The sequence below is a fragment of the Capra hircus genome (genome assembly GCF_001704415.2).
Source record: "Capra hircus breed San Clemente chromosome X unlocalized genomic scaffold, ASM170441v1, whole genome shotgun sequence".
NCBI classification, from domain to species: Eukaryota; Metazoa; Chordata; class Mammalia; order Artiodactyla; family Bovidae; genus Capra; species Capra hircus.
The window spans coordinates 62,281,346-62,308,861 of record NW_017189516.1 but is presented as its reverse complement, the minus strand read 5'-3'; the positions used below and the strand labels follow the sequence as shown (position 1 = coordinate 62,308,861).

At 48.5% G+C, this 27,516-nt stretch overlaps 1 protein-coding gene across 2 annotated transcripts in view; it reads left to right on the top strand.

The window, feature by feature from the left end:
• STS (steroid sulfatase (microsomal), isozyme S) overlaps positions 1 to 27,516 on the top strand; it is a 157,548-nt gene that overhangs the window by 14,069 nt on the left and 115,963 nt on the right. The window contains exon 1 of one of the 2 annotated variants that reach the window (XM_018043774.1): positions 9,061 to 9,165. The exons of the other annotated variant lie outside the window; for it this stretch is intronic. The gene's annotated coding sequence lies outside the window, so the exon portion shown is untranslated. Of the gene's footprint in view, positions 1 to 9,060; positions 9,166 to 27,516 lie in introns of those variants that run through there. 2 annotated transcript variants of the gene reach the window in all.

The following is a 27,516-nucleotide window of genomic DNA, read 5'->3' as shown; positions in this document are numbered from 1 at the left end:
CATACATCTATCATCCATCCATCCATCCATCTCTCTAATCCATCCATCCATATGTCCATACGTCTTATCTATCCTCCATCCATCTATTCTCCATCCATATATCCATCTATCCATCCATCCATATGTCCGTCCATCCATCCAACCATCCATCTATCCATCCATCCATACATACATACATACATCTATCTATCCATTCATCCATCCATATCTCTATCCATCCATCCATCTATCCATCTATCCATCCATCCATCTATCCATCCATCCATATGTCCATCCATCCATTCATTCATGCTTCCATCCCTCATCCATCTATCCATCCATCCATCCATTCATGCTTCCATCCCTCATCCATCCATCCATCCGTTTATCCATCCAGCCATCCATCCAGCCATCTATCCGTACATCCGTACATCCATGGAGACCTATTTATCTATCTATCCTGGAGACCACCAGCAAAAAAACCAAAAACACTACTATATGAAAAAACGGAAAACGAAAGTTCTAAAACTAAGCCAAATGAAGAAATGTTTGTTTTTTTTTCCATCTGCCATTTGAATGTTAACTCATAATAGCTGCAGCACAGTGTCCGACTAAGCAACTCTTAGCCCAGCCTTGCCCAGAGAGGCAGGGTTTGTCCTGTTTAGCCTAACCAAGCAAACCACAGTGAAGCAGACAGCAGAGAGACAGTGGTGGAAAGCAGGCTGCTGGTCGCCTCCTCTCCTTCCCTAAGATAACACAAACCTGGAAAAAGTAGTGCAGCTTGCACGGTCCCTCCGAAATCCACAAGCCTCTTGTCCATTCAGAACGATTCAGGTCCAGGATACACTTCTCTCATTTTTTTTTTTTTTCCTCTAAGCCTAGCATTTCCCAAACACATCACACACTCCCTTTAACAAGAAAGTAACCTCTGTTAACTTTCCGTTGAGTTGGATCTCTGTTGCCTCCCCCACACTGCACCAAGAACATGCTTTTAGAAGTGCCAGACGACTGGTATGCTTGGGGTCCACTGGGACCTTCCAGCTCTCTTGACCAGATTGTCCTAAAGCAATCACTGAGAATGAACCTAGCATCCCGGCAAGTCACTGTGGTACGCAGAGCATTAAAGGAAGCATAAATTTGCATAGTAAATTGCACAGACCGAGAACCTGAAGTAGCTGAAAGAGTAAAGAGTTTAAGAATCATGAAAATGGGATGTGTGTGTATATATAGACATGCACACACATTTATGTGATATATGTAAGGAATCCAGTTGTGTGTGTGTGACTTTAAGCAACTTGAGGCACTGTGTTTACATAAAATTTAAACTTACAAAGACATACATTCTTCTGTGTTATCAGTTCGGTTCAGTCGCTCAGTCATGTCTGACTCTTTGCAACCCCATGCACGCCAGGCCTCCCTGTCCATCACCAACTCCCAGAGTTTACTGAAACTCATGTCCATTGAGTCGGTGATGCCATGCAACCATCTCATCCTCTGTCGTCCCCTTCTCCTCCTGCCTTCGGTCTTTCCCAGCATCAGGGTCTCTTCCAGTGAGTCAGTTCTTCATATCAGGTGGCCAAAGTATTGGAGCTTCAGCGTCAGCATCAGTCCTTCCAATGAATAGTTATGCATGGATGTGAGTATAATTAAAGCAAGAGGAAAGGTCAGGCATGTCACATATGCATACTGAATGTGCATATGTGCAAACATCATATTATTGATAAATAGACGTGTGTGTTGCCTTAAGGAACTTAGGCTGTGGGCTTCCCCGGTGGCTCCGTGGTAAAGAATCCACTGGCCAACGCAAGCGACATGCGTTCCAGCCCTGGTTCGGGAAGATCCCACGTGCCCCTGGGTAGGTAACTCAGCCCATGCGCCACTAAGCCCGTGTTCTAGACCCCGGGAGCCACAACTTCTGAAACCCGTGAACACTAGAGTCTGTGCTTTACAACAGGGAAGCCACCTCAGTGAGCAGCCCACACCCCGCAACTAGAGAGCAGACCCCGCTCAACACAACCAGAGAAAAGCCGGAGTAGCAAGACCCAGCACAGCCGGAAAAAGAAAAGGACAAGAAATGGAGATGAAAATTCCTTCTGTATAATCTGGTGTGTATGTAACACAAAGGGTGAAGAGAATCGTTCAAGCTTCAGAGTTGTGTAATAGGTTCAGTGGACGGGATGGATCAAACAGTTACACTACGTGTATTTTGTTGCTTGGCGGACACATTTCAATCAAATATGTTTGTGGGCAGCCAGCCAGTATATGCATGGATAAAGAAGAACGTTGAGAAATGCATCTATTCCAGCCCCGTCTCCCCTGAAAGAACCTCCGTGGCGATCAATCCCGGTGACCTCCTCACCTCTTGGAGTCACTGGAATGCCACGTAAAGGAAGGTAATTTACTGGGACTCGATTTGGGGTTTGACAATAAAGCCATAATACCTTCAAGTCCCCGAAAGCAGTATATCAAAGACAAGACTGTGATAAGCCCAGCTCGTGAAGAAATGGGTCGTGCTTGATAATTAAAAACCATAAATAACTGAAAACAGCAGCCTTGAAATGACTCAGATTTTTCACATCTGCCTCTGTCGTTCAGCTCCAGTTCATGCTACGTGTAGCCCCAGAGGACTGAGTCAGTGAGTGGGGTCCACGTGTGTTCTGCTCTTTGCTGCCCGACAACCTCCCTTTAGCCTCCATGAAGGGTCTCAACATGTAGCTCAGTTGGTAAAGAAACTGCTTGCAATACAGGAAACCCGGGTTCAATCCCTGGGTCAGGAAGATCCCCTGGAGAAGGAAATGGCAACCCATTCCAGTATTCTTGCCTATAGAATGCCTTGGACAGAGGAGCCTGCAGGCTACGGTCCATGGGGCTGCAAAGAGTTGGACATGACTTAGAGATGTAACAGCGGTTGTCATATTTTAGCATTTCTGGGCTTCATTTTTATTTTCATATTTTTTACGTGCTAGAGTCGATTTACAGGGTGGTGTCAATTTCTGCCGTACGGCACAGCAATTCAGTTACAAATATGTATTAAAAAAATGTGAAAGTGTTAGTCGTGTCTGACTCTTTGAGACCCCATGGACACAGACTCCTCTGTCTGTGGCATTCTCCAGACAAGAATATTGGCGTGGGTTGCCACTTCCTTCTCCAGGGGATCTTCCCGACCCAGGGATCGAACCCCCGTCTCCTGCATTGCAGGTGGATTCTGTATTGTCTGAGCCACCAAGGCGGCGATTCATTGTTTGTTTGTTTGTTTTTTAATATTCTTTTCCGTTATGATTTATCACAAGATATCAAATACATTTCCCTGTGTATACAATGGGATCTTGTGTACTCAACCTGTGTATAATCGTTAGCATTTCTGGGCTTTATTTTTTTTAATATATATTTTTTTTAATGAAGTAGAGCTGATTTCCAGTGTTGTGTTAATTTCTGCTGTACAACGAAGTGATGCAGTTATATGTATATATTCTTTTTCGCATTCTTTTTCCACTATGCCTTATCACAGGATATCAAATAGCGTGCCCTGGTCTATACAGTAGCATCTTGTTGTTTATTCCTCCTGTATATAATAGTTCGCATTTCTGGGCTTTCCTTTTACTGAAGTTTACTTGATTTACAGTGTGATGTTAATCTCTGTTGTACAAAGTGACTCAGATAAATATATATATGTATATATATATATATATACACTTTTCCATTCTCTCTTTTTTTTTTATTTTTTAATTGAAGGATAATTGCTTTACAGAATTTTGCTGTTTTCTGTCAAACCTCAACATGAATCAGCCATAGGTATACGTATGTCCCCTCCCTTTTGAACCTGCCTCCCATCTCCCTCCTCACCCCCAGGTTGATACAGAGCCCCTGTCTGAGTTTCCTGAGACATTCAGCAAATTCCTGTCGGCTGTCTGTTTTACACATGGTAATGTAAGTTTCCCTGGTACTCTCTCCATACATCTCACCCTCTCCTCCCTTCTCCCCGTGCCCACAAGTCTGTTGTCTATATCTGCTTCTCCATTCAACTCAGTTCAGTCGCTCAGTCGTGTCCGAGTCTTTGTGACCCCATGGACTGCAGCACGCCAGGCCTCCCTGTCCATCACCAACTCCCGGAGCTTGCTCAAAACTCATGTCCATCGAGTCGGGGGCGCCATCCAACCATCTCATCCTCTGTTGTCCCTTCTCCTCCCACCTTCAGTCTTTCCCAGCATCAGGGTCTTCTTTTCTCTATTGCGGCCCTGTAATTTTCCTTCTCTTTTATCACAGGGTATTGAATAGAGCTCCCCGTGCTCTGTAGAGGTCCTACTGTAGTAGGAGCTTGTTGTTTATCCCTTCTGTGTATATGCTCGTTCAGGTTTCTGGACTTTGCTTTTATACACGTCAATGAAGTATCCTTGATTCGCAGTGTTGTGTTAATCTCTGCGGTACAGCAAGGTGACTCAGTCAGACGCGTGTATTCTTTGCCATTCTCTTTTATCGCAGGACCTTGTTGTTTATCCCTCTGTATGTACTAGTGAGCATTCCTGGGCTTTTGGAGGTGGCGGTGGCTTGCCGGAGAGTAGCTGAGCCGATGCTGAAATTCACAGCAGAACCTGTACCCTCGGAATGTGCCCACTTGGTCCCATGTGTACAGAGAGAATAGAAGCTGATTGCAGAGAATCATGAGGCAGCCGCCCAGTGGATCCTGAGATTCCAGGCCCCCGTCCGGCTCAAGGGGGGAGCCTCCCATGAGTATCTGGTTGCCCTGGTCCCAGCCACCTGATTTGCCCTGAGATGGCAGTCCCCCCACTCAGCACCCTCAGGGCCAAGCCTCAGATCGGTCTTGGAGAATGAGTCTCCACTTGTCAGTCTTGGACTGACTGCCCTCTGCTGGGATTCTCCACCAGCTGTGTGTCCACTGGAGTCTTCTGCAGAGTCCCAAGCGGGAAGGCCTGTCCGGTTTTAGCTTGAGGGTTCCCTTGGTGATCAGTGTGATGAGACAGGTGTTGAACATCCCCGAGGTTCCACCTCGAACAATTCCATTTCTAGGCCTCTACAAGGTTTCTGTTCTGCAGGGGTCGGCGGGCGGGGAGTTGGGCGGGGGGATGGGCGGTTGCAGGGGCGGCCGGTTGAAGGGTGCCTGGCCTGTGGGATCTTAGTTCCCCAACTAAGCATCCCTTGCCTTTGGGACACGGAGTGGACTCCTGGACCACCAGGAAATTCCCTGCAAGGGTAAGTAACACAAAGCCTCTATTCTTCCTGATCTCGGAGCCCAGTGGCTTACATAGCTCAGGTACAGTCTTTTCACTTGAGTCTCTAAAACTGGCCCAAGGGTCAGTTGCTCAGTCGTGTCTGACTCTCTGGGATCCCACGGACCGTAGCCCACCAGGCTCCTCTGTCCATGGGAATTCTCCAGGCAACAATCCTGGAGTGGGTTGCCATTTCTTCCTCCAGGGGATCTTCCGAACCCGGGATTGTACCCAGTTCTCCTCCATTAGCAGGCAGATTCTTTATTGTCTGAGCCACCAGGGAAGCCCCACTCCCCCCAAAACTGGCCCCGAAGGAGCCTCCATTTACGTTTCATGCACTGCACCCTGGTTCTTTATCTGGTGAGGAACCTCACCTTGAATGCAGGACAAGAGCCAACCACTGCTCCGGGCTGGTCACATGGTTAGCCTGGGGCCTGACTTTACATCTGCCTTCCATTCAATAAGATAAATCCTTGGGGTGGGGGTGGGGGGGGAATGTTTATGATAGCAGGGTAGTAAGGGCTGGCTCAGGGGCAAAAAAAAAAAAAAGTCCTGGAGGAATAGTTAATGCAGGCAGCAGAAACCACCATGGGCTCTGAGTTCTGGCAGCAGGAACAGAAAAGAACAACCTGGCTATTGTGAACATGGCTGCGATGAACACTGTCTCTTTCATTTCTGCTCTCCTCGCTGTGTACGCCCAGAAGTGGGATTGCTGGGTCGCACACCCATGGCTGATTGATGTCAACGTACAGCAAAAACCACCACAATGTTGTAAAGTAGTTAGCCTCCACTGAAAATAATGATTTTTTTTTTTAAAAAAAGGAAGACAACAGCTTTCTCTGGGATTAGAATCCTGGCTCTCCCAGAGTGTTTTTCCAGTAGTCATGTCTGGATGTGAGAGTTGGACTATAAAGAAAGCTGAGCGCCAAAGAATTGATGCTTTTGAGCTGTGGTGTTGGAGTCGACTCTTGAGAGTCCCTTGGACTGCAAGGAGATGCAACCAGTCCATCCTAAAGGACATCAGTCCTGGGTGTTCATTGGAAGGACTGATGTTGAAGCTGAAACTCCAATATTTTGGTCACCAGATGTGAAGAACTGACTCACTGGAAAAGACCCTGGTGCTGAGAAAGATTGAAGGCAGGAGGAGAATGGGATGACAGAGGATGAGATGGTTGAATGGCATGACCTACTCAATGAACATAATATTTGAGAAAGCTCCGGGAGTTGGTGATGGACAGGGAGGCCTGGCATCCTGCAGTCTATGGGGTCGCAAAGAGTTGGACACGACCGAGTGTCTGAACTGAACTGACTCTCCCAGTGTGTGTATGAGAGTGGAGGTGAGTCTTCTTGCTTCACCCCTGCCCTGTGAGGACTCAGAGAGGCCCCTTAGAGAGGGTGAGACCTCAGGCTGAAGATCTGGGGCCCCAAGGAGCTGATCCCTGTCTGAGGGACCAGGCAGGGTGCTATGCTGGTAAAAGCTGGATTGGCCCGGGTGCTTGGAAATGCTGACCCCGGTGACTTATGGTGACGGGCAGAGCCAAGATCTTGCAGCCATTGGGATTTCTGCTCCTGGGGGTGGGAGAGACTCCAGCTGAGAGGGAACCACCTCTCAGGCTCTGGAGTTGCCCCTGGGGAGGAGATCTGCTGGGACAGGTCCCAAGAACTTGTCCCAAGGTGCTTCTGAGGGCGGGTCAGCTTGCAGAGGCCCGGAGCCATCTCTGGGCAGTATGGGGTCGTAGGGGTGTGGTCTGCCCTTTGACCTTGCCAGTCCCTTCATATTCCTTGCTGGGAGAGACTCAAGAGCAGCTAGAAGGGTAGGGAATGATCCATAAGGACAGCAGAGGCTCCTTCCTCATTCTCTCCAGGACCCGGGACCACTAAGACCACACCTTAGTGGACGGCTAACTGACTTACGCCGGGATTGAGCCAGGAGTTTTAGCATCTAAAGCCATTGTGGTCTGACCCTTTACAGCAGTCTGCGACCACAAACATCCCAGGGTGTGCTGGAATCGTGACCTCCAAGCCATGCTTTGAACCGTCTCTCCGACGAGTAAGTTTTGTAGAGACATCCCCCCACCAACCCCAAGACTAGATGTCACCTTTGGATGATGTCTGGGTCATGCGTGCGTGCGTGCTAAGTCGGTCCAGTCCTGTCTGACTCTGTGACTCCGTGGACAGTAGCCCGCCAGGCTCCTCTGTCCATGGGATTCTCCAGGCAAGAAATACTGGAGTGGGTTGCCATTCCCTCCTCACAGGGGATCTTCCCCACCCACAGATGGGACCCACATCTCCTGCATTGCAGGCGGATTCTTGCCCACTGAGCCACTGGAGAAACTCCCCTCGGGTCATGCTTCTCTTCTTTTTGTAAGTTGCTCAGTCGTGTCCGACTCTTTGCGACCCTGTGGACTGTAGCCTACCAGGCCTCTTGGTCCATGAGATTTTCCAGGCAAGAGTACTGGAGTGGGTTGCCATGCTTACTCAGGCTCAACTCTTTTTTTGCAGGTTTCACCTTAGGGTTTCCAAAAAGAACGGGAAATCTGTCCGCAGCCGCTGCATTATGTATTAATTATAGGAAAACCTGCCAGATGCCCGGGGCACACAAAACAATTAAAACTAATGTTTTATTTATAGATGGGAAATCATGAAAACAAAGACGGAGTTAGTCTCTCTTTTTTTAAAAAAAAAAAAAAAACCTAAACAAAAGAAAATGATGACAGGAGGGGACTTGGTCAAAGAGACAGGGTGTGAACTTCCCTGCTGGTCCAGTGGCTAAGACTCCACGCTCCCAATGCGGGAGGCCTGGGTTCAGTTCCTGGTCAGGGAGCTACATCCCTCCCGCATGGCAGTGACTAAGGTAGATGCTTCTGTGTGTCGCAAGGAAGACCTGGCACGGCCAAATAAATAAAGAAAAGAGACATGGGTGCCAAGTCGCTTCAGTCGTGTCTGACTCTTTGCGACCCCCATAGGCTGCAGCCCGCCAGGCTCCTCTGTCCGTGGACTCTCCATGGGATTCTCCAGGCAAGAATACTGGAGTGGGTTGCCATTCCCTCCTCAAAGGGGATCTTCCCAACCCAGGGCTCGAACCTGAGTCTCCTGTATCTCCTGCACTGGCAGGCAGGTTCTTTTCCCCCTGAGCCACCAGTGAAGCCCCCAGAGAGACACAGGGGCGAGTTATCTTTTGATGGGTAGAGATGTTCCCCAGACGTGTGGGCAGGGGCATCCCGGGCTCACTTCCTCTCTGCTGTTTTGCACCCCGCCCACGAGACGGGGGTGGGGGGGTGGCAGGGTGGGTGACCTGGCTGAGCGCCCTCGCCCAGGGTGGTGGTGAGGAATGCATTCCTCGGGGCTCCGTGTGCAGCATGTGGGGGCGATGGGCAGGGAGGCGGGAATGGTTTCCTGCTCACTGTGCACGGAGCATGCTGTGTGGCAGACCTCACCTGTCACCGCCCCCCCACTGGGGACCCCTGGGTGATCAGTGGCCCCTGCACGTGCCCCCACCCCCTGCCTTTCAGCACGCCCCTTCTCCACTCACACCTGGGGTGTGCCTGTCGGCCGTGGGCCAGCCCTAGCGCACCTCCGAAATGCTCTGCATATACGTCCTCCGAGATGACCGTCATGTCCCTTTGATTCCTTCCTCCCCCGTGGTGTGACGACTGAGGTCAGCAAGCCCAGCTCCCTTTCTGATTTATGCATGAGGCACTCGGCAGTCAGCGACAGACATGTGGAGAAATGCAGGCGTGGGGCCTAGATAACTTTTTTATGAGAGATTCACCGGTTGTCCAGGGATGACTTTACAGCCAGGTGATGGTTCCCTATAACTTCCCCGGGGCCGTGCAGTGACTCTTCAGAAGCCAGGCAGGCAGGGGGCCTAGGGTGTCGTCCCGTGTGGTCAGTTGGAGAAGCTGTGTGAGGTCCTGAGATCAAGTCCGAGCACCTTGTCTGTTTCACCGTGAATAGCTTGGTAAGTTGCATTCATTGCCGCCCCCCCCCCCCACCTGGCTTCTCAACTGCCAAGCGATTCAGATAAATGAAGACAGAAAACGCCTCCTGGCAATAGGGACTTGAGCTCAGAGCTTCAAAGGGCGGCGTCTACAGGTTCCTGTTTTGTTCCTTTTATAGGATAGTGAGATAGCTTACAGGCCACGACTTGATTAAATTATTCGAAGGGCTTTTTGTTGTTGTTCAGTTGCTAAGTTCTCTCTGACTCTTTGTGACCCCGTGGACGGCAGCACACCAGGCTCCTCTGACTTCTAATGTCTCCCGGAGTTTGCTCAAGCTCTTGCCCGCCGAGTTCTTGCCCGCCGAGTCGGTGATGCTATCTAACCGTCTCGTCCTCTGCCGCCCCCTCCTTTTGCCCTCAGTCTTTCCCAGCATCAGGGTCTTTTTCAGTGAGTCGGCTCTTGGCATCAGGTGGCTGAAGGATGAGACAGAGATTTCTGAACCATCTGGAGTGGGAGTAATGAAAGCTTACCTTGCAAAGAAAAGACTGTTACCTTTTGGAGAAACCTGCAAACCCACCCACAGCGGTTTATCTGATAAGTAGTCATTTGTTTGTTTGCTCTGAAACAAGGAGGTCTCGTGGGAGTGGGAATCAATTGCTAGATCGTCTTTTTGTCTTTCTTTCTGGATGGAAGCCCTAAACACGAGTTTGGTAGAAAGAATAGTGGTGGGACGTCCTGGCGGTTTAGTGGTTGAGATTCCGTGCTTCCAAGGCAAGGGGAGTGAGTTCAATCCCTGGTCTGGGAACTAACAGTCCACATGTCTCTTGGCATGGACAAATAAATAATTTTTAAAAGTTAAAACAGAAAAAAAAAAACGTAATGGAGAGTTCAGGAGGAAGAACTCTTAAGAGGAAGTGAGCAGAGAGGTGCATTTTGTGCTCTAGCTTGTCTCAAGAGAGAAATGTAAGCAATTAGCCTTGCCAACCATAAGATCAGAACCATTGCTTCTTAGTTCAATACAAGGAATATAAATAAGACGCATGTGCCCTGAAACGCATTCTGTGAAAGACTGATGTCATTCTCAGCTTGCTTTGGAAAAGCAACTGCCTGCTTTTTCCAAAACAATTTGGAGGCAGAATGAATAGCAGGTCCACTATTTTCTTCCTTTTTTTTTTTTTCACTTTGCACCTTTGTGTTCTTTCTTAAAAATATGAATAAGTCTGTCATGAACCACTTGAATCTGTGTCCTGAAAAACGGCAGTGAACCATGTTTCCTCACTGAGAGGCTTGCACATTGATCAATGCGTCCTCAGGATAGTTGCATCTCGGGTTCTTTGTGGCTGCAACGGTTGGGTTTTTGGGTGTGCTGTTTGTTATTCCAGGGTTTGGCTATGTTGTCTGTCTTTATAAAGGAGCTGGGTTAAACAGGGAACACATTTGCAGTTCAACCACTTTATTCCGTGCTTGTCTATCAGTTACAGAAAATCAGCATTTGGGACAATCTATCCTTTGCAGTGAATGCCACACGCAACCTACTTATTATGAACCAACCAAAGATGTGATTTTTCTCCCAGCGATAGAGGCTAAGAAATGCGTGTAAACCCCATTCAGCCTGAGGCTTCATGTTTCTCTTACAAACAAATGATCAGAATGAATTAAGATGTCCACTTCTTGCTTGCTTTTCTTCTTATCTGAGGGTCAACGTATTTCCAGTCTACCTCAGTTTTTTCCTTTCTGCTGTCCCTTGCACATTGAATTAGAGGGACTGATCGAAATGATTGTCATCTACGATGATGTCACTAAAAATGCTGAGGCTGCTTTCTTGAAAGATTCCTCTGTATCATGGTTATTTGCCAGCGGCACTCTGTGTGTTCACTAACCACGTGAGGATACCCGAGCGATTATTCCTGTGAATTGGTGTTTGCAGGGACATTCCTATTTGCCAACTGAGATATTGCCCCACATTCATTTATAATGAGATTGTAAACGTAACAACTGATGCTATCAGAACTCAGAGAAGTGTAAAAGCTTTCAGAGATAAAACAAGAGAGAGAAAAAAATGTGTCCGTCTATTTGTATTTAAAGGGTAAACAATATCTGTCAGGTATCCCTTAAAAGGTTGAATGAAACTGTCTGTATTCCCCCCCCCCTCTTTTTTTCCCCTTTCTTTTCCTTTTTTTAAGTCACTCAGTCGTGTCCTACTCTTTGCCACCCCATGGACTGTAGCCTACCAGGCTCCTGTGCCCACGGAATTTTCCAGGCAAGAGTACTGGGGTGGGTTGCTATTTCCTTCTCCAAGGGATCTTCCCCACCCAGGGATCAAACCTGGCTCTCCCGCATTGTAGGCAGATGCTTTAGCGTCTGAGCCACCAGGGAAGTCACAGTAGCTAGAACATAGAAGCAACCTAGATGCCCATCGACAGAGGGATGGGTAAACAAATTGTGGTACACATACACAGTGGAATACTACTCAGCCATGAAAAGGAACACGTTTGAGTCAATTGAGATGAGGTAGATGAACCTAGAGCCTGTTATACAGAGTGAAGTGAGTCAGAAAGAGAAAAAGCAGATATCAGCGCACATATACAGAACCTAAAAGGTGGTACTGAGGAACCTATTTGCAGAGGAGGAAAGGAGACACAGACGTGGAGAACAGACTGTGGTCTCCGGAACGGAGTAGGTCGGACAGATGGAGAGACTTGCGCTGAAACTCGTGCACTACCATGTGCAAAATAGGTACCCAGGGGGAAGTGGCCGTATGGTGCTGGGAACTCAAGCCTGGTGCTCTGGGATGACCTCGAGGGGTGGGATGGGGGGGGAGGTGGGAGGGAGGTTCAAGAGGGAGGGGACACGTGTATACCTGTGACTGATTCACGTTGATATGTGGCAGAAATGAACACAACATCGTAAACTAGTTATCGTCCAATGAAAAATAAATCGGAGAAGGAAATGGCAAGCCCACTCCAGTATTCTTGCCTGGAAAAGTCCATGCACGGAGGAGCCTGGCGGGCTGCAGTCCGTGGGGTTACACGCCCGAGCGTGGATGCAGGAGGGTGGAGGGAGATGGGTTTGGAAGCAATAAACGTAGAATTTTTTTTTTTAATAAAAAGCAAATTTAAAAATTATTTTTACAAGATGGTGGGTAGGGACTTCCCTGGTGATCGAATTGTAAAGACTTCACCTTCCCGTGCAGGGGGATGAGGGTTAGATCCCTGGTCAGGGAACTAAGTTCCCACAGGCCTCTCTGCAAAAAAAAAAAAAAAAAAAACCAAAAAACAAATTCAATAAAGACGTTAAAATGGTCCACATCCAAAAAAAAAAAATCTTAAAAATGAAACAACAATTTAAAAAAAGTTCGCGGGTAAAAACTCCAAGCCGTGTTCTCCAGACCCCATCACCACCTCCGCTGTCTTGTCAGGCTCCTGGCTTCTGCTTAAACTCCCCGCCTTGTTTGGATGTTGGCCCTGAAAAACTCGGTCACTGACTCAGCAAGCTCTCACCCAGCACCCTGGGATCTAGATAATAAAACAGGGAGTGATGATGAAACACAGGTGCAGCGTCACCTCCGAGGCTGTCCAAGACGGAAAACAGAAAAACCTGGTGAAAGACGCAAGAGCTGACGTCAGCGGTCATGCAATACTAGTCCAGAGCGGGAAGTACACAGCACTGGGCTCAGCTGGAGCAGCAGCTGGATTTGCTGTTTTCCTTTTTTTTTTTTTTTAACTGAACATTCTTATTTACGTATTTGGCTTCGTTGGATCGCAGTTGCAGCGTGCAGGATCTTTAGTCGTGGCACGTGGAATCTAGTTCCCTTGACCGGGGATGGAACCCGGGTCCCCTGCATTGGGAGCGCGGAGTCTTAGCCGCTGGACCACCAGGGAAGTCCCATTGACTTTCAACTCTGGTCGAAAGCCCCCAGGTCACACCAGATGGGTCCCAGAGTCAGTGTTCCTCTTTGTGTTTCCAGGAGAGGGGTTGTCTTGCCTACAGACGAATGGAGAGTTTGGCCAGGGGCTGGGGGCTCTCCTTTACAGTTTAGTCAGATTCGTGTGCGTTGAGTCAGTGATGCCATCCAGCCATCTCATCCTCTGTCGCCCCCTTCTCCTCCCGCCTTCAATCTTTCCCAGCATCAGGGTCTCTTCCAGTGAGTCAGTTCTTCGCATCAGGTGGCCAAAGGATTGGAGCTTCAGCTTCATCAGGCACTATTTACAATACCCAAAACTTGGAGGCAACCCCAGTGCCCACCAACAGACATTTGGATTAAAAATATGTGGTCCGTGTACACAACAGAATATTACTCAGCCATAAATAGAGAATAAAATGTTGCCATTTGCAAAAGCATGGATGGACCTAGAGGGTCTTACTCTTTAGCAATCAGTCAGAAAGAGAAAGATATGTACTGTGTATCACTTGTATGTGAAATCGTGAAAATAATACAAATGAATATGTATACAAAACAGAAATGGACACACAACAAACTTTTACTCAAGGGGAGAGAGACGTGTTGTTGTGTGAATCTCTCAGTCATGTCCGACTCTTTGTGACCCCGTGGACTGTAGCACACCAGGCTCCCCTGTTCATGGAATTCTCCAAGGAAGAACACTGGCTATTTCCTTCTCCAGAAGATCTTCGCAACCCAGGGATCGAAGCTGGGTCTCTCGCATTGCGGGCAGATTCTTTACCAGCTGAGCAACCAAGGAAGCTAGCGGTAAAGGACTCACCTGCCAATGCAGGAAACATAAGAGACATGGGTTGGGAAAACCCCCTGGAGCAGGGCACGGCAGCCTACTCCAGGATTCTTGACTGGAGAATCCCTGTGGACAGGGGAGACTGGCAGCCTACTGTCCATAGGGTAGAAAAGAGTTGGACATGACTGAAGCGAGTTAGCAAATAAAGGGGAGAGAGATATAGGCAGGGACAAATTAGGGGTATAGAATTCGTGGAGACACACTACTATATATGAAATAGATAAGCAACAAGGATTTACTGTAGAGCTCAGGGAATTATGGCAATTATAATAACCTATTATAGGTTATTATATGGGCCATTGTCATAACCTGCAGCAGAAAGCAATCTGCAAGAACCCTGGATCACTATGCAATACTCCTGAAATTAACACAACGTTGTACGTCAACTCTTCTTCATAAAACAATGAAATGCGTCAGGCGGAGCTTTCGGGGAGAGCAGGGTTCGTCAGTCTGAGTACTGATGATGTTTGGGGCCGCATGTCCCTTTGATATGGGGGCGTCCTGTGCACTGTAGGATACTTAGAACCTCCCACTTAGAGACAGCATTACATACCTCTGCCCCGGTCCGATAATTATCTCCAGACACGGCTGAAGGCTTCTCGGGGAGGCGCAGCACCCCCTCTTTAGACCTTCTGAACTGGAGACAAGAAGTCGCACCTGGGGTATATGGTAAAAGCGGGAAGACGGCCCTGGCGCGTTGTTCACAGGTCTTCTCCACATTTCCTGGCAGCTGCTTGTTTCTGCTGGAGGCTGCCCTGGCTTGCCCGAGCTGAGTCACTGGGCCAGGGTTTCTTGGGTCCCTGCCTGCCACCTCCATCACAGAGGAGGAAAGCCTGGGGTTGCATCAGTTCTTGGGTTGGTCAGGATGCTCTTCAGCTCTCGGGCCTGGCCAGCACCTGCCTTTCTCACCTTCTTCTCTCCAAGCCCTGGCCTCCCACTCCCAGCCCTTTGTAACCAGGAAAAGGCAAAGACTAGGAAGCCGAGTGTTTCGACAGCTTGTTTGGCAGCCACGCTAATTCCGAATCCAGGAATGTGAAACTGTTGTAGCATTGAATACTCTTTCTTTATCTGAGAGAATGCCAAGATCTCTTGTGTTTATGGCTGCAGAACTATTAATATATGTGATGGCGGGGTGTGGTCCAAAACTTCACTAAAGGTACACGCTGAGACTTCCCTGGCGGCCGGTGCTTAAGACTGCCCGCTTCCACTGTAGGGGGCAAGTGTTCCCACCTAGTTCCCTGGTTGGGGATCAAAGATCCCACAAGCTGTGTGGTATGGCCAAAAAATAAAAAAGTATGTGGATTATGTGATTGAAGATATATTGTATCTGTGTATGTGAAGTTAACAGTCAATTTATACATATCTGGGTATTTTTAATCTATATATGTGATGGTGATGGTGAATATATACATTTATAGGTTTAATATATCTCTATGTATGAAGGTAAGTGAGTGATAGTTGCTCAGTCATGCCTGACTCTTGGCAACCCCATGAACTGTAGCCTGCCAGGCTCCTCTGTCCATGGAATTCTCCAGGCAAGACTGCTGGAGTGGGTTGCCATTTCCTCTCCAGGTTATATGAAGGTAATGGTGAATAAATATATGTCTGTATTTGCATATATATTCCCTCTTTATTAAATGACAAGTGAATAGATAATTTCAGTTTGACTCACGTTGACATCTAACATTGTATACGGTTCTGATGTACAGCGTAACGATTTGATATACCGTATCTATTCTGAAATGATCACCATAATGTTCGGTGAAGATCTCACCCAGTTACAGCCTTTGCTTGTTGTTAAATGGTGTTAATGGTGTGAAGATGAATGCTTCATTGTGGAAAACTACTCTCTGTGTTACAATTGCCATAAACTGTCCTGAAGACAGTTCAGCTCTGAAGGTGGGGGAGGGTTCTTTGAATCAATTTAATAAATTACTTTTTTTTTTTTAGTAAAAGCCATGACCTTGTCAAATCCAAACACTTCTGAATTCTGAAACCCACCTGGGCATTTCGGGACTGTGGGCCAGGAATTGCGATTGCCAGCAGGTCCCTTTTAGCCCATGGTGGCTATGAACATCAGATGGTGTTCGTGCTGGGTGGGTTTCTTCCCATTTACTGTGCCAGCCTATGCGCCCATATACACTTAGAAGCCGCTTTTACTACTTGCAACCTCATGACTTTTCTATAGTCTATAGCTTTGTGATACTGTGAAAACGCTCAGAAATCTACGTGTGGCCAGAAAAGTTGGGGAGAACAGCTGTGTCCCTTGGACCCTGTGCCCAGAGGTGAACAGCTTCTGACCCCTGCCCACAACGTGTGCGCCTGAAAGGCAAAGCATTCTTTACTCAAATAGACTGAGGGGTTATAAGGGCCCAAGCTGATATTCAAACCGAAAGGCTTTCCCGACCTTAGAAAGGCCAGCTATGTGATTCCATAAGAAACAGTGCCATTTTTGGCTCATTAAGAAGAAAGTACGGTTGTCCTTTGGCGAGCTTGTCTGCTTCTGGGTCGGGATTTCCCAGCCTGAGTGCAGCTGACGTGTGTTGCTGGGGAATTCTTTGTCGTCCAATGGGCCTTGCGCATTGTCGGATGGTTCGTCTCCTCCTTGGACGCCATCCAGGAGGTGCTAAGGGCATAAGCCCACTTGTGACAACCACAATGACTCGGGATATCACCACTGTCTCCGTGGGTGGGGCGTTGGGAAAGGAAAAGAGTCATCCCTTGTTGACAACTGCTAGTCAAGAAAAAGCCTTCAAGAATTAGTAAGACAGAGGGTCGGCCCGAGAGTAGGATTCTCCGACCTTGGCACAGATGACGCCTGGGGCCGCATCATTCTTTGCGTGCAGTGCATTGTGGGATATTCATTTGCATCCTTGGCGTCTACCCACTGGATGCCAGGAGCAACGTTCACAGCTGTGACAACCAGAAACGTGTCCACACTGCACCCCGTGTCCCCTGGAAAACAAAGTTACCAGGGCTTGACAGTTCTTGTTCTAGGTGGGGCGTTGTCCTGTGTGTTCAACCCTATACCCAGTGGTGTTTTCAGTCACTCATTCGAGCCTGGTTCTTTGCAACCCCATGACGGTAGCCCGCCAGGCTCCTCTGTCCATGGGATTCTCCAGGCAAGAAGACTGGAGTGGATTGCCATTTCCTCCTCCAGGGGATCATCCCAACGCAAGGACTGAATCCTCCTGCGCTGACAGGTGGATTCTTTACCACTGAGCCACTGAGCTGGGAACAACAATAACAAAAACCCCAAAAGTATATTCTATAGAGAGTGTTGGGGCCAAGAGTTTTTCCACTCCACTGTCTTGACACATGTCCCATGGTTGACTCATCCAAAGGGGTGTCGAAAACCACTCGTCTTCCTGGGCGTTCTGGGTCACATCATGTAATGTACATATCCCGAGGCAGACTCAGTATGCTCAGCAACACGCACGGGATTCCAGCAACTTCTGACTGCCAGTGAGTGCAGGTGATGAGTTCAGTGATCAAGGAGGTGGAAGTCACGCATGTCAAGAGCTGATATGGCTGCACACGGAGACAGTTTTTGGTTGCAAGTGACCAAAACTCCATGGTCTCCCTCGCTCAAACCCAGAAAGGGATTTTTTTTCATTTCCAGGGGTTCAGAGGGAGGGTTACAGAGTCAAAGGAGGAGTCCAGGGGTGGTGGGGGCAGGCACACTTGCTTGAAATACAAGTGGAGAATTCTTTGTAAGTCCAGTAGACTTGACTCATCACTACTGCTTACAATGCAGGAGACGAAGGTTCGATCCCTGGGTCGGGAAGATCCCTTGGAGGAGGGAATGGCAACCCACTCCGGTACTTTTGCCTGGAGAATCCCTTGGATAGAGGAGCCTGGCAGGTTACAGCCCATGGGTTCACAAGGAGTCGGACACAACTCAGTGACTAAAATAACAGCTATGGTTGCTATGTCTGTGAATTGTTGGTTTTGCATCCTGGTTAAATGGAATCGTGTTATTACCATTTTATGTACACTTGGGAGTGGGTGTTTTGATAATTATCCATCCAGTGACCACTTTAAATTTAATGGCTTAGAACAATAGCCACTAACTATCTCCAAGTCTGCAGGTCAAGTATTGGTACACGGCTTAGCTGGCTTCTCTGCTCACCATCCTTTACAAGTTTGCAGAATGTTGGCTGTGATTTGTGTCCATCTGAAGCTTGGGATTCTCTTCCGAGCACTCTCAGCATGTTGGCAGAATCTAGTTCCCTGTGGCTGTGGGCTCCTCACTCCTAGGGATCAACCGTCCCTGCAGGCGTTTCACACCATGACTATCCCATGAATGCCAACAGGCCAGCACCTCTTCTGAGGCTTGGAGTCTGTTTCCAAGGGCTCCACTGATGAGGCCAGGCCCACTGCCACCAATCTCCTCTTTGAGCATACAAAGACAATTGACTAGGGGCCCTCAGTCACATCCTTTTACTTTTTCCATGCCCTACTGGTGAGAAACACATCTTAGGTGCCCCCGCTCACGTGCACATACTCAACAGGAGAGAATCATACAAACATGTGGGTACCAGGAGGTGGAAACCAGAGAGGTCATCTTAGAATCCTGCCTACAAAGGATTTCCTTTTTCTGGGAGGACATGGGAAACCTCAGTAGGATTTACAAGATGCATGCTGAGAACCCAAGAGCCTAGTTACATACCATCTTTTGGAGAAAGGATGTGTAAGCAAAAATGAATAATGTTGTCATTGTTCAGTCGCTCAGTCATGTCCGACTCTTTGCGACCCCATGGACTGCAGCACGCCAGGCTTCCCTGTCCTTCACCATCTCCCAGAATTTACTCAAACTAATGTCCATCGAGTCAGTGATGCCATCCAACCATCTCATCCTCTGTCATCCCCTTCTCCTGCCCTCAATCTTTCCCAGCATCGGGGTCTTTTCCAATGAGTCGGCTCTTCGCATCAGGTGGCAGAAGTATTGGAGCTTCAGCTTCAGAATCAACTAGCTCATTTTAGCATTGTTTATTTACATCTGATGTTGATAAAGGAATGAGAAATCCAATAAATAATTGAAGATTCCATAGTGTTACACCAGAATCTCCTCTTACTCACTGAAGCTCTGTCTTCATCTTATTCATAAACATGTGTGGTGCTGGGGTGGCCACTCTGAAGAGAGAGGAGATGAACAGGAAAGAACAGATGCTTTCAAAGTGTGGTGTTGGAGGAGGCTCTTGAGAGTCCCTTGGACTGCAAGGAGATCCCACCAGTCCATCCTAAAGAGGATCAGTCCTGGGTGTTCATTGGAAGGACTGATGCTGAAGCTGAAACTCCAATACTCAGCCACCTGATATGAAGAACTGACTCATTTGAAAACACCCTGATGCTGGGAAGGATTGAAGGCGAGAGGAAAAGGGGACAACAGAGGATGAGATGGTTGGGTGGCATCACCGACTCAATGGATATGAGTTTGAGTAAACTCCGGGAGTTGATGATGGACAAGGAGGCCTGGCATGCTGCAGTCCACGGGGTCGCAAAGGGTTGGACACAACTGAGCGACTGAACAACAGGCAGGCTTGATGAGGTCTCTGTGGACAAGAGGACCCTGCCTCCCAAAACCCAGCAGTCTCCTTCCACCATGAGCCTGGCTACCTGGTCAGCCTTGCCCCCACTCCCCCATATCAATTTCAGTCCAGTCAGGTCTTACAGCCGAAACTGTTCTCTTATTGATGAGAAATTCTCACTGCACTGTCCTCTGAGTGGTCTGATCCTTCTGTGCTTGTCAGAAGATTCCCTGCACCCGAGTCTGTGGTCCGTGGGCTAAGCTGGTGGGTTCAGATCGTCACCAGCTGTGACCTCCCGTCCTGTGTGCACTCCCAGTGGGGGTTTGCCATTGGCCCAAATCTCCATTCAAGGATGTAATATCGTGCTCGTGGTATTAGGAAGCTTGGTGGTATTTTCTTTTTCCTTTAAAGTAAACTTCAGTTTGAGGTTTCTTTTATTTCTTCGTTTATTTAATTATAATTTCCGGCTGTGCAGCGTCTTCGTTGTTTCACGGGCTTTCTTTTGTTGCAGAGACCCAGGGCTCCTCTCAAGTTTTGGACCTCAGGCTTCTCAGTGCAGTAGCTTCTCTTGTTGTGCAGTGAAGGCTTGAGGGTGTGTGGTCTTCAACAGCTGCGGCGTGTGGACTCAGTTGCTCCACGGCACGTGGGATCCTCCTGGACCAGGGATTGAACCTGTGTCTCCTGTACTGGCAGGCGGATTCTTTACCAGGAGCCACCGGGGAAGCCCCATGCGTTTCTTTGTTAAATTCTTTGTATCAAAAGCCTGGGGTGAAATTCACCTAACATACAACGATCCTTTTTATTAAAAAAAAAAAAATGGGATGGGGAGGGAAGTGGGAAACGGGTTCAGGATGGGGAACCCATATACACCCATGGCTGATTCATGTCAATGTATGGCAAAAACCGCTACAATACTGTAAAGTAATTAGCCTCCGATTAAAATAAATAAACTGATTTAAGAAATTTTTTTTTGCTCCACCAAGAGGAGCCTGGTGGGCTGCCGTCTACGAGGTCACACAGAGTTGGACACGACTGAAGCGACTTAGCGTGCATGTGTACATTGGAGAAGGCAGTGGCAACCCACTCCAGTGTTCTTGCCTGGCCACAAGGCGCAGTTTGAGGGGTCTCAATTCCCGAACCAAGGACTGAAGCAGTGAACCATTCTGCTGCTGCTGCTGCTGCTGAGTCGCTTCAGTCGTGTCCGACTCTGTGCGACCCCATAGACGGCAGCCCGCCAGGCTCCCCCGTCCCTGGGATCCTCCAGGCAAGAACGCTGGAGTGGGTGTGAACCATTCTAGAGCATCTTAATTGTGAACCTCTTTGTTGCATTGCTGCCTCTGTCTAGTTCTAGACTGTTTTCATTATCCCCTCCCGAAACCCCGTGCCCTCTAGGAGTCATCCCCTCCGCAGTCTGCTTTCCCTTTGTTCTAAATGTATCTATTTTTTAATCGAAGGATAGCTGCTTGACAGTGTTGTGTTGGTCTCTGCCATACATCAACCCGAATCCGTCATCGGTATACATATGTCCCTTCTCTCCCACCTCCAACCCTTTCCCACGCCTCTAGGGGGTCACAGAACCCTGGCTGAGTTAGCTTTTTTTAGCCTGTACCCCTTGTCTCCTTTCTGGGTCCAGGGAATCACTCATTTTGGACATATTTTCTTTTAAAAAAATAATTTATTTCAATTGGAGGCTAATGACTTTACGGTCCTGTGGTGGTTTTTTTGCCATACGTTGACATGAATCAGCCATGGGTGTACATGTATGCCCCATCCTCGTTTTGGACATTCTTGGTGCGAGGAAGTCACACGCAGTAGGTGGCCTTTTGCGTCTGCCTTCTCTCCCCGCGTTCCTTGCTTTTTAAGGTCTTCCCGAAGGAAATGGCAACCCGCTCCAGAATTCTTGCCTGGAGAATCCCATGGACAGAGGAGCCTGGGGGGCTGCCGTCTATGGGGCCGCACAGAGTTGGACACGACTGAAGCGACTTAGCAGCAGCAGCAGCAACGCGTTGCACGACTCCGTTCCTTTTCGCGGCTGAATGCAACTGGGTCTCACGGCTCGACTGCATTCCGTTCAGGCCTTTCCCTGCCGGTGAGCGTGCGGGTGGCTTTCACATTTTGCCTCTTGGGGAGCCTGCCGCCCTGAACCCAGGGCATACGGATGTCTTTGAGAGAGCGGGGCGAGCCATTCGAGGGGTGCGGCCGGCTCACCTGGCCCTTCTGTGTTTCACTTTCTGAGCAGCTGCCGTGCCGTTTCCCGTCTCAAGTTGCTATTGTTGTCTTTAAGCCTTTATGGGGTTTGTTACAACACTCTTTCTGCTTTATTTTTTTATTTTTTTGGTCTGTGAAACAGGTGGGATCTTAGCTCTCCATCCTGGGACTGAACCCACACCCATTGAAAGGCAACATCTTTTTATTTTTTTTATTTTTCTTAAACATTTTTTAAAAAAATTTTTATTTATTTATTTGGCTGCTCTGGGTCTTAGCTGTAGCATGTGGGATCTAGCTCCCTGACCAGGGATCGAACCTGGGCCCCCTGCACTGGGAGCTCAGAGTCTTAGCCACTGGACCACCAGGGAATTCCCATCTTTTTATTTTTAAAAAAATTTTAAATTTATGTATTTTTTTAATTGAAGGATAATTGCTTTAGAGACTTTTGTTGCTTTCTGCCAAACATCAGCATGAATCAGTGAGACCTATACACAATGTCCCCTTCCCTCTTGAACCCCCCCTCCCGCCTCCCTCCCCGTCCCACCCCTCTAGGTTGTCCCAGAGCCCCTGAGTCATACCGGAAGGCAAAATCTTCACCCCTGGACCGCCAGGGAGGCCCCTCCACTCCGAGTTTCAGTTTTTCAACCTCTGTTCATTGTTGAGGTCTTCCTGTTGAATGGTTCTCACTGATTCAGCTGAGAACCCCTGAGACATTTGGTCAGAACTTACATTCAGGGAGATGCCTTTTCACCAGGAGAGGTGGCTTGGCCAAGCCTCTGTTTGGATTGGGAGACTCTGGAAGACTGTCTTCCCCTGCAGCCTGTTGGGAAAGGCGGAACTGCCAAGGCTCGGGTGTAAGGACCCCAGAAACCGGCGCCCCTGAGATGCAGGGCAAGGTCATGGAATGATGCTCACTCCTCAGGCAGGCCCCTGGGTCCAGACAGGCCATTAGGCCTGTCCTGCCGGCTGCAGACAGGCCTGACAAAATCCCTCGGGATGATTCCTGGTTGGGCGTCGTCGTGGGCGGGGCTGCCGATGTTCTGGGTGGGGGCGGCGATCCCACGACTCTGTGAGTGGTCAAGCAGAGTTTGCTCCTGACCTTGAAATGCGACGTGGAGCCAGGAGCAAACAAGGTCTCCTGGGACCCTCCCGCCACCTGTCTGATCTCCAGCACAGGTCACAGGCCTCTCTCTGCCCTCCACCCCACACTGTGTCGCTCCCAGCCCAGCCGGCCTCGGTCTAGGGACACAGTTGAAGGTCTTGAAGTCCAGAAGGTGGAACCAGTGGCCCATCACTTCTGTTGCTGCGGTTCAGTCGCTCAGTCGTGTTTAACTCTTTGCAACCCCATGGACCGAAGCACGCCAGGCTTCCCTGTCCGTCACTGAGGTTGTTCCAGCTCTTGTCCATTGAGTCGGTGATGCCATCCAACCATCTCATCCTCTGTCATCCCTTTTTCTTCCCGCCTTCAGTCTTTCCCAGCATCAAGGTCTTTTTCAATGAGCTGGCCCTTTGTATCACGTGGCCAAAGTACTGGAGCTTCAGTATCAGTCCTTCCAATGGGCATTCGGTGTTGGTTTCCTTTAGGATCTCCTTGCAGTCCAAGGGAATCACAGGAGTCTTCTCCAACACCACAGTTCAAAAGCATCAGTTCTTCGGCACTCAGCCTTCTTTACGGTCCAACTCTCCCATCTGTACATGACTCCTGGAACAACCGTAGCTTTGAGTACACGGACCTTTGTCAGTAAAGTAATGTCTCCGCTTTGTAATCCGCTGTCTAGGTTGGTCATAGCTTTGACTAGATGGACTCCTGTCAGCAAAGGCTGTGAATATTTAAATTCCAGTTATGTGAGGCCCCTTTATCTTTGGGTTGACTATAGTAATCCCCACCTCTCTTCCAACTCTCATTTCCACCCTCAATAAATACACTTCTGTCCAGTGGGCCCATTACAAGATTACAGATTTTATCAAACAGAACAGCGTGAAAGAGGCTGGGTGACTACTTACATATAATTTTCAGCCAAAGGAGGGCTTCTAGCTAAGGAAAAGAAGCCTCCCAGGTACAATGGTGTGTGTAGAATATACGTGGGATACCTAATTCCATATAGCATTGGAGCCATTGGAAGAATCAATATGGGGACTTTGGGCGGCCTTCTTTTAAAAATTCAGGAATTTCAGTGGGGGCTGGGGGTAGAGGCTCAAGAGGGAGGCATATATGTATTCACGTAGGTGATACATGCTGTTAAACAGCAGAAACTGACACAGCACTGTAAAGCAACTTTACTCCAATTTAAAAAAATGAGTCAAAAATTGCGAACATGCCCATCCACTCCTGAACGCAGCTGCCACCAGAGTTTTCAAATGGGAGGGCTCTTCCTGTGATTTCTTTGCTTTTGCACCTTTTAAGCTGGATGCACCTTGTGCACGACATTATACTTTGATTATTTTTTCTTGGTTCAGCTGGTGAGCTAAATTGGAGGGGCAAGTCCATTGAGACCTGTGATAAACTACGTTGTCAGAGATATTCTGAACCATGTCTGCAGTCCTGTTACATTTTCCTTCAATTGCGACAGGGCTTCCCAGGTGGCTCAGCGGAAAAGAATCGGCCTGCAACACAGGAGACATGGGAGATGTGGGTTCGATCCCTGGGTCGGGAAGATCCTCTGGAGGAGGGCATGGCAACCCCCTCCAGTGTTCTTGCCTGGAGAATCCCACGGAGAGAGGAGCCTGGCAGGCTACAGTCCGTGGGGTTGCAAAGACGTGGACATGACTTAAGTGACTGAGCGTGCACACATGCACGAATGTGACAGTTGATTGTTTATCAGTTTGCTCAGGATGCTGCCCACAGTTACGTGTATTCACAGACTTTCCTATATTTTTCAGTAAGACTTAGGATTTCCCTCTTCACCAAACCTGTCGTCCCCTAAGGCATCAGTGCCGTCCCAGGAGAATCTTGCCTGAAGCACGAAATTCACTGCATTCTCAGCTTCACCGTCATCTCTTGTAGAAAACACTTCTGCTTGTCTTGAAAAAGATGCGCGCTGTGGCTTCTTCCTAGGCTGTTGGAAGAATAAACATTCTGGAAATGAATTTCTTTCCGTGCAGTTGGAAACCAAAGCAGATATGCCATTTCTGCATTCATGAAAACATGTTTACCAAAACGACTCTCCATCCACCTTCCACAAACCATATGGTGTGTGTATATGCGTGTGTGTGTGTGTGTGTGTGTGTGCGTGTGCTCAGTCGTGTCCAACTCTTGTGACGTCGTGGAAGTGTCGCCCGCCAGGCTCCTCTGTCCATAGCATTCTCCAGGCCAGAATACTGGAGTGGGTTGCCATTTCCTTCTCCTGCGGATCTTCCCACCCCAGGGATCGAACTTATATCTCCTGCATTGCACTTGGATTCTTTACCTATTGAGTCATTCAGTTCAGTTCAGTTCAGTTCAGTCACTCAGTCCTGTCTGACTCTTTGCAACCCCATGAATCACAGCACGCCAGGCCTCCCTGTCCATCACCAACTCCTGGAGTTCACTCAAACTCATGTCCATCGAGTCAGTGATGCCATCCAGCCGTCTTATCCTCTGCCGTCCCCTTCTCCTCCCGCCTCCAATCCCTCCCAGCATCAGGAGTTGGACACATCTGAGCACACACACAGACACATATACACACACCAATGAGTCAACTCTTCGCATGAGGTGGCCAGAGTACTGGAGTTTCAGCTTTAGCATCAGTCCTTCCAAAGAACACCCAGGACTGATCTCCTTTAGGATGGACTGGTTGGATCTCCTTGCAGTCCTGGGGCTTTCCTAATCGTTGAATTTACTGGAAAGAATTAGCATCTACCATGGGCAGAGTTGCAGTAATAAAAACCTGCTTTGATTTAAAGACTTACAAGATTCCATGGAAATAATCTTGAGCATGGGCTTCCCTGGTGCCTCAAATGGTAAAGAATCTGCCTGCAATGCGGGAGATCTGGGTTCAGTCCCTGGGTTGAGAAGGTGCCCTGGAGAAGGGAAAGGCTACCCACTCCAGGATTCTGGCCTGGAGAATCCCATGGACTGTATTGTCCGTGGGGTCGAATAGAATCAGACAGGACTGAGCCACTTCCACTTTCAATCTTGAAGATACTGCTGTCTTTGGAGAGCTTACTAAAAATCATGCCTTTGGACTGTCCATAAAGAGAGTATTGGGGGCTCATTTAAGACAGGGGCAGTGAAAAGCCCTGTGCTTGCCCTCCGGAAATCCATGTGCCATTGAGCCACCGTGCCCACACCGTGTGCAAACTCTCCAAGCCTCCAGAGGCCCGGTGATTGGTGAACGTGGCCCTGAGCCCCTGAGCTGGGACATTGCCACGCACTCTGTCCTGTTAGTTTCCTCCGTGAGTCAAAGCCCGTTTGCTTTTCTCTCTGAACGTTTCTGCCTGTGCATTATTGACCTTTCTGGAGACCCTGGCTTCTCTCAAGCATGTTCATTCCCCATCCTGACGGGGCTGCCTCAGAGAGACGCTGCGGAAGGTCCGCCCGAGTGGCCGTGTCCCCACGGGGAACGTCAGGATACAGCTGAGTCACACCCACGTGTTTAGCAGAAAGAGAGAAAGGCTTCCCGGGGGCACTCGTGGTAAAGAAGCCGCCTGCAAGTGCAGGAGATATAAGAGACTCAGGTTCGATCCCGGGGTCGGGAAGATCCCCTGGAGGAGGAAATGGCAACCCACTCCGGGATTCTTGCCTGGAGACTCCCGTGGACAGAAGAGTCTGGCGGGCTACAGTCCACGGGGTCGCCCAGAGTTGGACACGACAGAAGCGACTTAGCACGCACGCACACGTGAAAAAGAGAAAAATGATAAAAGACGTGAAAGTGAAACCACCTTATTCAGTTTACACTGGCACGCGAGGACACTCTGTTCCAAGGTTACATAGATATATATACATTTTTACATATTTTTAATTCAATCTCTATCATTTTTCTTATATGATGTCATATGTGTTTACAACTTTTTCAAGGGACATTTAACATATTATGAGGGCTTCCCTGATGGATCAGATAGTAAAGAATCTGCCTGCAGTTCGAGACCTGGGCTCTATCCGTGGGTCAGCAAAGATCCCCTGGGGAAGGGCATGGCAACCCACTCCAGTATTCTTGCCTGGAGAATCCCATGGACAGAGGAATCTGGTGGGCTACAGTCCATGGGGTTGCAAAGAGTCACACACGACGGAATGACTTACTTTTCACTTTACATATTGTGAAATTCAACCACCTGTACCATTCAGTGGTTTTCATTAAATTACCAAGTCATGCTATGATCACATTCTATTTATCACATCAATGAGTTTTAGAACCTTTTCATCACCCCAGCGAGATCCTTTAACGCCCATTTCTTTAAATCCCCGCTGCCACCCTTTGCCTGAGTTTGTTTTTAAAAAGTCTTGTTTTTCTCCGTTTCATCGTGTTTCTTGTCATCCTCCGTGATGACGGTCATCACATGTTGACAGTCATCAGATTCTATCACTCTACGACATGACCTTATAATCCTTGTGTTACGAGGTCCCAGAACTAATCGCTTGGGCGTGAGGAAGTAAAACCTTTGAGTCCTGTCAACCCTCTTGCCCCTCACTGTTTGGAATGCTTGCTGCTGCTGCTGCTGCTAAGTCACTTCCAGGCTCCTCTGTCCCTGGGATTCTCCAGGCAAGAACACTGGAGTGGGTTGCCATTTCCTTCTCCTGGAATGCCTGCCTTCACACTAAATCATCTGACCCCTCTTCTGCCATTTTCAACGTCTTCTCCAAATTGCTACTTCTAATTATGCTCATTTCCAAAGGAAAGGTGTATAGAACGCTTTCCTGGACTTAGGTCCTCAAGACCTGTTTCCGTATAAACAAATGAGAGGTGTA